This window comes from Fopius arisanus, unplaced genomic scaffold (genome assembly GCF_000806365.1).
Source record: "Fopius arisanus strain USDA-PBARC FA_bdor unplaced genomic scaffold, ASM80636v1 scaffold00012, whole genome shotgun sequence".
Classification (NCBI taxonomy): Eukaryota; Metazoa; Arthropoda; class Insecta; order Hymenoptera; family Braconidae; genus Fopius; species Fopius arisanus.
In genome coordinates, this window is record NW_011887751.1 from 1533074 (window position 1) to 1546057 (window position 12984).

The 12984-nt window shown below is 36.2% G+C and overlaps 1 protein-coding gene across 3 annotated transcripts in view; it reads left to right on the forward strand.

Annotated features, from left to right (window-relative positions):
* Positions 1 to 12984, forward strand: part of LOC105263060 (SAM_USH1G_HARP domain-containing protein Sans) — an 85379-nt gene that overhangs the window by 1393 nt on the left and 71002 nt on the right. The gene's annotated exons all lie outside the window — the stretch shown is intronic.

Sequence of the window (12984 nt, forward strand, 5' to 3'; positions counted from 1 at the left end):
ATTCTACTGCGAAAAAAGAGAACGAAAAGGTAAAAACTCATGCTAGCTGTATACGGTTCCATTACCGAACTCTCTCATCCGTAATGATGCTGACTCTGTGGAAGTTCCGGGGCGTTCTTTCATTGTCATCGAAAAAATACCGTCCGGGAGTTTCACTCATTCCGTGAATTTCCAAGTGACATCATTTATGTCTGATGTGAATATAGACTGAATTACTTTCTAATCAGCGTATATCGCCGTTTATTAACAGTAATATTAATTTCCTTCATTCATGCACTCCTGGATGAACTATTACGAATTTTTCTTCTAAAAATGGTCGAAATGATGTTCTTTCACAGAAATTGAAGTGAAAACTCTGCTTCAATCGAGTTGTTTTTCACTATTCATGTTACAATATTATTATGAGAGCGCGTTTGAGATAATAACTTTTTAGAGTGAATATGATGTTTTCAGTTAAGGGAATATTTAATATTCATACCGAGACGAAAATTTCTAAGAAGGAATATGGAGAAACCAATTTTTCGTGTTGATAAACTGCACTATCGCGCAATTAAGAAATTGATACTAACGAAAGGACGAGCTTCTCGTGCCACTGTGAAGTGTGGGGTTGAAGAGTGATGACAGTGCTTATAGGGAAGATTGCTCGGGATTATGGAAAGGTTTCAAGAAGAATTTTCCTGCGGCGGCTACGGAACTACGCGCAAAGAGCTGATAATTTTCAGAGCCCATGAGTATGGATAAGACAGACCGCGAGCCCGAGTATCGATAATTCGGGAAGACCGTTCTTAGGAATATGACAGAGCGCGAACCCGAGAAGATCGCTAATTCAAGGAAATCGTAACGAACGAAAGCATTTGATATAAAGAGGAGTGAGGGTGAAGAACCAACGGACGGACGGAATGAAAAATGAGTGCACTTTCATAAATTCGAAAAATTGTTCAACAAATATGGGGAAAAATGTCCCGCGAATGAATACTCACACGATTGGGAATCAGCTGAAACGTTGAGATTTACTGGTCCCTCGGAACCTTGTTTTTTCAAGGATACCATTTTGTTAACGAATTCGAAATATTTTTGAACAAATTGGGGAAGAAATGTCTTGCAAATGTATACTCATACGATTGAGAATCATCTGAAACGGCGAGATTTACTTGTTCCTCGTCCTCGAATTTTTTAACGACTCCATTTTTGTTAACAAATGGGAAAACTGCTCAAGAAAATGACGGGTTCACGATGATCATTTTATTTTTTAATTTTATGTTTACATAACGGTTGATAAAGTTTCGAAAAACATGATTTAATGTCGCTTTGTAACCTGAAATTGATACAAATTATTTTCATCAACTTGTATCAATGGAACACTATTTCTTAAGTATGTATTAAGTGTCATACACATGTTGATTGTTTAACCGAGTATATCAAGACCTCAGTAGGTACTGAACGAAGAACGGCTTATATTATTGATATACTCGTTTTCAGGGAGCACCACGAGAAGGCAATCAACACCACTCCCCACCTAAAATGTGAAACTACCCACACAATCTTTCAGGCAATTACAAAAAGTAAAGGAAAATCATAATAACAATTTATATATACCCATGTTAGAATTCATTCCTGGATCAGGCGGCGGTCGCAGGGAAGGTTTGGCCGCAAAATTTCGGATTGGACTGAACATTGGTATGAACTGGAAACTGTGAATCGGCTTCCGAAGAAATTAACGAGTAAGGGGTGAAACTAGCATATAATAATCACCGGAACGAAACAACTGAGAAAATCACAAAGAAGCCTTAAATCCGCGACAGTACTAATTATTAACGGTGAATTACTACGGCCACATGGATTTCAAAATGACAGAACCTGTAAGATTGATCGACTTACTTCAGCAACGAACCTGAGTATAAAAATTGATTACCCATTAAGTATTGAGATCAGAAGGGGATTTGAGAATTAGTCAGGTGAGGTTGCCCGCTCAGCCTGGTTATCTTGGACATATTTCTGGATGACAGACGACGTATGCGTAGCAGCTAACTGGAATGTTGGAAGCAGTGGAAGTATAGGAAGGAGATCAACGTCGCAAAGACTAGGGAATTCTCAGGAAATATGAAAAATCTAAATCGCAGCAGAAGTGACATATAACAGACAAAGAAGTACACTCCTCCAATTGCCGAGGTTCCTGTTTGACAACTTGAAATGCCTACGAAACACACTTAAAAATGGCAGAGAACGCTCACAGAGCGGCTAGCTGTCGCTTGATGTTTATCCACATTATTGACCAGTGCCTTACAATAAGTACTGGAGGAACACGACCGTCTCAAGAATAATCAAGGAACAATAAGCGCGATTGCAATCCGAAAGCGTGCAAAAAGGCGAGCACAAGTGCCACCGGGACACCACAGCATATGAACTGGATAATTAGCTGTTGGTATTTAGAACGAGTCTGGAGAGCCCCCGTCTGACATTCAATTTCTCATGAAAGAGTACGCGGAAAAATTGATAGGCGACGGTGCTGTGAGAAGAATTAAGAAAACACCTCAGTTAAAAAAACAAATTTACGCGATGTATAATATGGAGTCAATAGTGCCAGAGTCTTCCGAACCCTCAGAGCCCCTGGAGGAGACACCCGAAATCCCTCGGAATGGAAAAAGCCAGGAATTCAGACCCACCTACGTGAAGCAGGAAACTTCATTTTCAGATGAAGAGGAGAATAATCCGACTGAGCCTCAATCAAAACGAGCTTTGAATTTCGATGATAACGTTGTAAATCCGGAGTTGTACCAGTACCGGCCATCGGAAAAAGTCTTCCTCGTGGTGTAGGAGAGTACGAGCAATGAGGACCTTGAGGAGACGTCAGAAGGCCCCAATCAAGGAAGAAATGAACACCGAAGTTATGGATGAATCAGTACAATATATTGACTCGTACGATGTACTCCATAATGGATATTCACTCATCCTAGGAGACCCTGCAAGATATCAATATCGAGGACCACTAGATCTTCCCCCAGCAGGATTCAACACACAGACATCCTCGGAGGTTTTCTGGATAAAATGCCCGATGAAGCAACCGCTGACGAGCGTTAATTTTGTTGATTCAAAAATAATACTTCAACCACCGATAATGGCAGAGGTTGATGATGATAATTTTTATGGTAATGGCTGGAGGGTGCAGACGGAGAAGAGGCGACGACGCAAGCAGAGTGAGACCGCGAGGAAGACGAAATACAGGAAGACTAGGAGGAAGAATAATCCGAGGAAAAAGACGGAGAATAGAACAGATTTGTTTTTAATAACTGTGCCCCACAAAATTCGACAAACTGTCGCTTAACTACAGAGAAGAAGACCCATTAACGGCATTACTGAAAGCCCCTAAGAAAGCAGCCAGAGTGACCCAAAAGTAGGGTGAATAGTGTAATAAAAGACACATCAAAAAGGACACAGGGTGAATGACGTTCCATCTGGTAAAGAAGAATAAAGATGGCCTTAGGTGATTCACTGATGTCTGACGAATAAATGCAGCAGCTCTGCTGACGAACAGAATTTAACTGATCATTTTGGTAGGCGACGAGGCATTGTTGACTTTGTTTTTCTCGGTTGTCGCAATTTCGTTTGTCGACTTTCAAACGTTCATCCAAACAAAATCGAACCGATTCCTAGAAGAACGAACGCGGACACGTTCCTTCGAAATATTGAGAAAATTATTTCTTACGAACGTTTTAAATAGACAACGACAAGGTAAAAAATATATGAATAACAGTCAATGTCCAATGCTTTCGGACTACAATTGCAGACGATTCTCAATCATCCAAGAATAACTTGGTAAAACGAGTTTTCCGAAATTTATTTTAAAAAATATGAATTTGTCAGTAACCAAACTGTTAAAACTTAATGTTTCAAGGGCACAATAAATATGAACGTCATACATTATTCACAGTCGGTTGAGCATAACTTTGCGAGACATTTTTTCCAAAATTTGTTTAACAATATTTCGAATTTGTTAACAAAAACGGTATCGTTGAAAAAAAAAGGTTCCGTAGGACCACTAATTCTAGACGTCTCAGATGAATCCCAATCTTTTGAATATACATTCGCAAGATATTTTTTCCCCAATGTGTTGAACAATTTTTCGAATTTATGAAAGTGAACGCATTTTTCATTCCGCCCGTCTGTTGTTTCTCCATCATACCCCTACTCCGCTTTATATCGGATGTTTTCATTCCTCACGATTTCCTCGAATTGTCGACCTTCTCGGGTTCGTGCTCTGCTATGTTCCTAAGCACGGTCTTCCCGAATTATCGACACTCTCGGGCTCGCTTCCGTCATATGCCCAACTACCTGATTATTTTGTAAGGCCCGTGTGGACTATGTATCGAACGCGATTTTTAATTTGAATTTCATCTTGCTAGTCTAACATGGTATCAAAAGCTGGGATTCAATCGGTGTTACGGGAACCACTTCAATGGTTATAAAAAGAGTACAAGTATTTGACTGTGAACGCTGCATTGAAAGATAGTTCACTTTCTTTGATTGACATTTAGATGCCCATTTTCTGATGGTTTTTCTCCTCCAAATTGCATTCTATATTAAATTCCTCAAAATTCAACAACACATTTACTGAAATTCTCCGGTTTTCTACTGACTTTCCAGGAAAAGTAGTACGGATATAGTAGTACACTGTAAAAAATTTCCGATTAAGAATCACAACACATGTGATGGCAGCACTGTAGCAACACCATACTGCGCATTTTCAATACTGTGATGTGAACGGTCGCACTTTACAGTACTGTGGGATATCAAATCTGTTTCGTTATATTACAATGCAAACGTCAAGTAAAATCAGAAAACTAATATTATATTTTCTAAATACTGTCCTGTCAATTCATTTCATCACTGTATTTTAATTTTTTAAACATACTTTTGAATTTTTTCAATACAAGCGTACTGGTTACCAAAAACACATGTGATAAACTTATGCGATACAAGCATGTTGAAAATCTAAAATGCGTATGGTGAAATTTCTAAATGCCCGCGTAATGTAATTTTGAATCACCGGTGATAAATATTTCTAATACGTGAGTTCTGTTATTTTCCATTACAGTTTTCGATACTTCAGGTATATTTGAGGAATAGGTGGGTACTGTGAAATTGATACATACATGTTTATTATAAGGTAATGCAAACATTTATTTTTCTTACAAGGTAATTTCAACTTAAAAATATGTGAATATGGGTTTATAATGTACAGTTGGCATTGATTATCCTCGATACCTTTCCACTCCTCCCATGAATTTGACCACCTTTGGATCGAAAGACATGCATTGTCTTTTTTTTCCGCCTTTCTTGGAACCCTGAGCTGGATTGATATATTTAAAATTCCGTTCGTTTTTGCCTGTAGATTTCGACTTTTGAGGGAGAAAATGTTCGGAAATGTCGCTAAGAGTGGTACACGTTGAAAATTTCCAGATTTAGGCACACAAATTTAGACAAAATTTTTTATCACTGCGGAAAGTATAATTTGTGAAAATTTGTCCGGTTTCGGCAAGATTCAAAGGAACAGTTTTATGCATAATTCTATTCCACACTATCTGATTTGTCAGACAATTCGGAAATGTTTGCAATGTGTAGAATGATATAAAATTGATTTTTTTTAATTTGACTGAATTGTTTGGTTTTCTGGCCAGAAGGATAATTCTCTACCGATTCTTTGGGGCCCAATTAGTATCTTTGGAAGAATACATTTCAGTATTATATTTCATTATTATATTTGTCCTTAATACGATAAAAATTGACAGTATGCAACGATAAAAATTATTAAATATCTGGAGAGTTCTTATGCTATCCTGGATAAAAATTACTGTTCCGTAAGGGTAAAAAAATATTAAAGTACAATGCAAGCCTCATTCCGGAAATATAGCTCCACTAAAATTCATTTTTGTCTTTATTTCTTAAATTCATGCCAATAACGTCTAGACAATTACAATTAATTGGAAAAAACTGATTGAAATTATTCCGATACATATACATTCGCGATAAGCACTTTTTTCCCGAAATTATTAATATAAAAAGACGCACTTGATGACCTATTTATTACTAACATAACCAGCCTAACCCCAACCCAACCTAACCCACTGACTTCTCGCGCGGGACTTTCTGTGATAGTTGTAAACATTCATGATCATTGGTAGATTTATTTAAATAATCAAACTTGAATATCATGAAAAACGCATTATGGGCTAATTTCAATTGGAAATCATTAATTAATCTATAAAATTAGTAGAAAATTATTTGGAAAAAGTAAGGACGCGCATTTTGGAATTTGGGGCGGTCTCATTAATAGTCTTCTTTCAATTCTATGCCCTTTCTCCTAAACATTACTCCATTTCGTGAATCTGGAATAAAGAACTTTATTTAAAAAAACATACATTTTTCCATTCAATTAAAATCATTAGTCTTTTGATGAAAGATAAAAAAGTCCATTCACTTCTTCGGCGAATATCGAACAAAGAAAAATCATGAAGTATGTGTGAATAGGCTTCAGTAACCAATGCAATAATTAGGAAATCATTTGGGAAAATTAAGCAAACAGGGTTTTCAATTCAGGACGACCTCATTAATTCTTGATTATTATTTTCCAATTACGATGTATAATTATCGACAATTGTATCTTTTATTATCTCTTTCAATAAAAATTATGTACGACGATTTGGGGGATCTATCCCAATCATTTTTCCAATTTTGAATTCTTACAATTACATTTAAGTCATTAATTGATAAATTGCCCGGTAAAACTGTGCTAACGTGAGAACGTTCTTAAGCGCGCCATCCCCACTCCTGCCACCCATAGCTTGGCTATAGACTTGGCTATAGGACCTATTGTACCGTGCAGGTAGTTGGAGGGGCGAGACCACGATGCTTGGGTCAGAGTGGGGGTATCGTTATGTCAGTCAACGCGCAAAAATTTGAATTTTTGAACGAAAAATATGAATATTTTTCTTGCTGCATTATGCATTGTTAAAAAATATCAATTAATCATTTTTTCCTCTATCAGCTTCCGCATAAAATTCCATTGAATAAATTACTCTGAATTGAATATTTCGGCAGCAAATTAATTGAAAAAAACGGTTGAAAAGATTTTTTAATTTTTGTTAATACTGTTTGAACATTCCCTCAGCAGTATTTTAGAAATTTAAAAGAGTGTTCAGCGTGAAAAAGCACAAGAAAACAAGAAATTTGAATTCCATAATTTCATGACTTTTTGACTTTATTTCATTATATCGATCCCACTGTTAAACATTTGAAAATTCATCCATTTCCAGCTAACCACGAAAATGAATGATTACTGCAGAAAAACATAAAAATTACTAGCTGTAGAGAGTGATCGAGCACAAATAATTGAAAAATGTTAACAGAATAAAAAATATGTGGTCTGGCTCACAATTGTGGAGTGAGTGTCTGCCAGACAATTATTTGGGATTTGTTCCAATATGAATATTGAAAGAATAAATAGATTCATACAAAAAAGGGAGTTAAAAGAATCCGTTCATACAAATTATTTGAGAGAAATTTCCTTGCAGAATTTTCATGGTAAAATCATTTTGAGTTATCTCCTTTGGCTCCTACATCGGCAAAAAATAAGAAAAATAGATTAAAATGTAAGGAAAAATCCCATTCGTTTCAAATCCAGAGCTTTCTGTGGGACATTTATATTAAAAAAAACTTCTAAAAGAATACAATCACAAACTTATATAGGTTTGGTTTTATAGGTCAAAAACGACCAACTTATAAAACTTACATACATAATTTATTGATTGAATTTTAAAGAACTGACATCTCATTTTTTTCCAATTTTTACTAAAATAATTATTCAACATTAAGGTAACCAAGAAATAATTAATTTCTGGCACCATGTTGTTTGAACCATTACCCCCGATACAACTGAGGATTTACCACGTTCAATTGGTGAAAATTTGTTTGAATTTTTAGGTGGTAAGGTTTTTTAAATTTGAAAGAAAAGCGGGCGGTGCTCTCTCCGTCTAACTGCGCCCCACTTCGTACACGGTCGTAGTGAAATCTTTCAAAATTAAAGTGAGAAAGACATTAATCTATTTTTGAACGTATAACAGAAAAATCCTCTGAATAGTTGCGCATGCGCCGTCATACTTGCAAAGTCTTATCCCCTCCACGCAATTTTGCAATCACGTTTAAGGCTGATAATTTCCAGACTAATGACTCTTAAACGTCGATTCAAATGAATATAGTATTTACAAACGAATTGCAAACGATTACAATAAAAAAAAATCATTTAAGAGTGATTAGGAAAAAAAATGCGGCTAACTACATGGGTCATAAGTTTTTTATTTTTTATAAAAAAACTATCTACTTTTAAACATTATGACCTTTTTTACAATCACCTGCGAACAATTTACAATCGATTGTAAGAGTTCGTTTTTGTAATTGTTGATAATTTGCGGCTAATTACATACTGCTTGATCTGACATGTGATGAAAATGTCATCAACGTCGCGGCCGCTTGCTGCCGCGGCGGCGCTAATAGCGGAAAACTTTTGTGACCCAATGAGTTTATTTGAATTCAATTTTTTTTATCGTGGCGTGATTAGAATTTCTAATTCACTACTTTTATATTGATGAACAGATAAGTCATTACCTATCTTTATGCGGCCGTCATATTGAATCTGAAAATTTTCCCTCCAACCATCTAGAGTTTCTCGCAAGATTCGCAAAAATGTTATTTTGCTGATTACATGGCAAACGGAACCAAGAAAAACAAGTTTTTTTTAAGGCAATTATTCCGAATAATGTCATGGTTTCTTGATGTGCGAAATTGTAGTAGAGAAAAATAGAGGAAAATGGAAAAAAAATTAGTAACAATTTTACGAAGGAAACGATCTCAAATGGCAGAAAAGATAGCGTTTCTTTCTCCTGATTTGATAGTCGCTAAGTAAGTGGAGATTTATGGGTTCCTCGGAATTTTTTTTTTTAAACGATAGCTTTTTTGTTAACAAATTCAAAAATGATTAAACAAATTCGGGAAAAAATCTCTCGCAAATGTATACTCAAACCATTGAGAATCGTCGGAAACGTGGAGATTTACTGGTCCCTCAGAACCTTTTTTTTTCCACTGTTCCTTTTTTGTTAACAAATTCAAAAATGATTAAACAAATCGGGGAAAAATGGTCTTGCGAATATATACTCAAACGATTGGGAATTAGCTGAGTCGTTGAGATTTACTCGTCCCTCAGAACCGTTTTTTTATAACGATACTTTTTTGTTAACAAATTCGACATTTCTTTAACAAATCGTTAAGAAATTGTCACGCCAGTATATATTCAAACGATTTAGAATCGTAGTAAACGTGGAGATTAGTTTGTCCTTCGGATAATTTTTTGTGCAACGTCATTATTTTTGTTAACAAATGTCGAATTTGTTCACAAAAATAAATACGTTGACAAAAAAATGTTCTGAGGGACCAATGAATCTCCACGTTGAAACGTAAACACGATTCTCAGTCGTTTGAGTCAATACTTGCGTGACAATTTTTCTCGAATTTGTTCAATAATTTTTCACATTTGTTGACAAAAATGAACCCATTGGAAAAAAAATGTTCCGAGGGACCAGTAAATCTCGACGATTCAGCTAATTCCCAATCGTTTGAGTATATATTCGCGTGACAATTTTTCCCCAATTTGTCTAATCATTTTTGAATTTGTTAACAAAAAAGGAACAGTGGAAAAAAAAGGTTCTGAGGGACCAGTAAATATCGACGATTCAGCTAATTCCCAATCGTTTGAGTATATATTCGCAAGACCATTTTTTCCCAATTTGTTTAATCATTTTTTAATTTGTTAACAAAAAGGAACAGTGGAAAAAAAAGGTTCTCAGGGACCAGTAAATCTCGACGATTCAGCTAATTCCTAATCGTTTGAGTATATATTGGCAAGACCATTTTTCCCCTATTTGTTTAATCATTTTCGAATTTCTTAACAAAAAAGAAACAGTGGAAAAAAAAGGTTCTGAGGGACCAGTAAATCTCGACGATTCAGCTGATTCTCAATCGTTTGAGTATATATTCGCAAGATAATTTTTCCCAAATTTTTTTATTAATTATTGAATTTGTTGACAAAAAAAGAAGCGTTGAAAAAAAAAGGTTCCTAGGGACCACTAAATCTCGACGTTTCAATTGATTCGCAATCGTTTGAGTATATATTCACGAGACATTTTTTCTCCAATTTGTTGAACAATTATTCGAATTTACAAAAGTGAATTCATTTCTTTCATTCCGTTCATCGATTGTTTCTCCATCATATCCTCACTCCGCTCGATATGGGATGTTTTCTTTCGTCACGATTTCCTCGAATTATCGACACTCTCGCGTTTGCTGGTCTTTCCGAATCATCGACACTCTCGGGTTCGCGCTCTGCCTTATCTATACCCACGCCCTCCGAAAATTACCGAAACTTTTGCCCTCGCGACCTGTTTAATTCACATGTACACCCGCAAAATTAGTTCGGCTAGGGCGGCCAGATAATTTCGCGGTTGAAGCCTCGCTATTGGCGTAGCCATCTCCCCTATAATCTCTGTTAATTATCTATCAATGGAGTTTTTCTCCTCAGCTTTTTAGCCTCACATAATTTCCATAGGAATAGGTTATTTCCATGAGCGAGATTCCCCGCGCTTCTAGATGAAGGTTTCATAGCGGTGGCGCCGTAACTAATTCGGTACAGGATTGGAGTATGGCAGGGCTCCGAGAAGTTGACCACCGAATTAAATAAATTCATCATTTCAACGATGTTAATCGTTTGTAAGTTGTTTACAGGTCAATGATAGATAAAAATGAGCGTTTGATTGATAATAATTTTTTACCGGAAGATAGACCCCAAATTTTGCAAATAAATAAATAAATTATTTGGACCCTGTGAATCATTCGCATGTGGTTTCAATGATAGATCAAAATTATCGGTTGGTCCATAACAATTGATTTTTAAGGCCCGGATGGAGGAAATTTCTCACCGCATGGCGATTTTACGCCCTCCCACTTTGCGATCAAAGTAAGCAGCTTGATCTCGAGCTGAAGCCCATCGGTAATGGCGGAAATCGCTAGAAACCAGGGCGACATTGAACAGTGGGACTTGAGAGGGCCCCAAAAAAATTTTTCATGTGTTTTTTATGTTAAATGAAAAATTTATGGGGTAATTCCGTTGTTAGTCAGGCTGAGAAAGTTTTATTTCCACGGGACAACAAAATTCGTTTGCAAATTTATGTTTGAATGGTAGAGAGTTGTCTGAAACATCCAAATTGAGCGTTCCCTCGGAAATATTTTTTTCCGACTGTAGTTGGCATGCTTCATTGTTATTAACAAATATATAAATTGTGAAAAAAAGGGGGAAAAATTGTTTTGTAAATTTAGAGTCAGTCGACCCAGAATGATGTAAAACGCCGAAATTTATTAGTCGCTCCAAAACTTTTTTTGGAACAGCTTCATCTTTCTTAACAAATTCAGAATTTGTTCAACAAATTGTAAAAACTTTGTCCTGTAAATAAATACTGAAACGGTAGACAATTGCCTGAAACATCGAAATTTATTGTACCCTCTGAAACTTCTATTTAACGGTTCTCTTTTTGTTGACAAATTGACAAATATTATTAAACAAATCGGGGGGAAACGGTATTGCAAATGATGGCTCGACCAACGTAGGATAGCGTCAAACATCGAGAGTAATTGGTTCCTCAGAACATTTTTTATTCAGCGTCCTCATTTTTGTTAAGAAATGCGAAATTCGTTAAACAATTCGAAGAAAAATCGTTTTGCAAATTCATAGTCAAACGATTGAGATTCGCCTGAAACGTCCAGATTTGTTGATTCCTTATGGCACCTTCTTTTTTAAACGGCATCTTCTTAACAAATTGAGAAATCGGTAAACAATTAGCAGAAAAATTGTGTCACATTAAATTTCAATCTAAATTAGGCCCAACTGACTGAGAATAGTGTCGAAAGTCGAGATTTTTGGTCCCTTGGTACTGTAAAATCCCACCCTATTATCCCCAAATCCATACCCGATTTCCAAGAGGGTCAGCAGGTCAAAAGAAAAGTCTCTACACGTATATTTAAAAATTTTCAAAATCACAAAAAATTTTGTGAAAAAATGGCGCCAAGTCGACATGAATCTGATCGCCTCCAAGACAGAAACAAGGGACAATTACTGAATAGTTGAAATCACACAGTAGGCGAACTGATTATGATATAATGTCATTTTTAAAAAAACATGGAAATATTAAAAAATGTCAAGTTTATGCTGACAGCGTCTACTAGGACAATTTTCCGCAGTTTTAGTCCCGATTGGAAAATCGATTATTGTTAATCAAGGCTTTTGTCATTGCGGCTGTAAGACAGTGTTTTACGGCTGCGTTGCTTTGCTTCGCGTCCACGAAACGCTGACTACGGCTGTTATGACAAAAAATAGTGGGCGTCATACGGCCAAAAAAAATTTGTCGACCAATATGATTGTTGCAAACCTCATCTCCGCTAGAAAAGTTTTTTTCGGCCTAATGACAAAATATACTGTTTCAAACCCCGTCCATAGGAAATTGATTCGGAAAAAAGTCAACTTGGCGCGCCTAATTTTTCCCCTTCAATTCACTGACTATCATTACATTGCCGGGAACATAGTAAAAAATTACAAGTATATTTTAGCATTTCCCTAGCAAGTCATAAATTCGTAAGTGGATTATTGATTGAATGCATCGATTGATATTTACGTAATTACTTCAGTCGTTACGGACATCTTATCATGTATAAGCACTACATCTCATTTTAAACTATTCACTGATGATCTTCGTCCCCCACTCTTTGCCGTTGTCTAAGAATGTGAGTGTGCCACCCTGCGTCGCTTATGAACGCGCCATCACACTGATGGGTACCCACTCTCCTCATACCGATATGCTATTTGACGTTCATTGGTGATTAGGTTAAGTA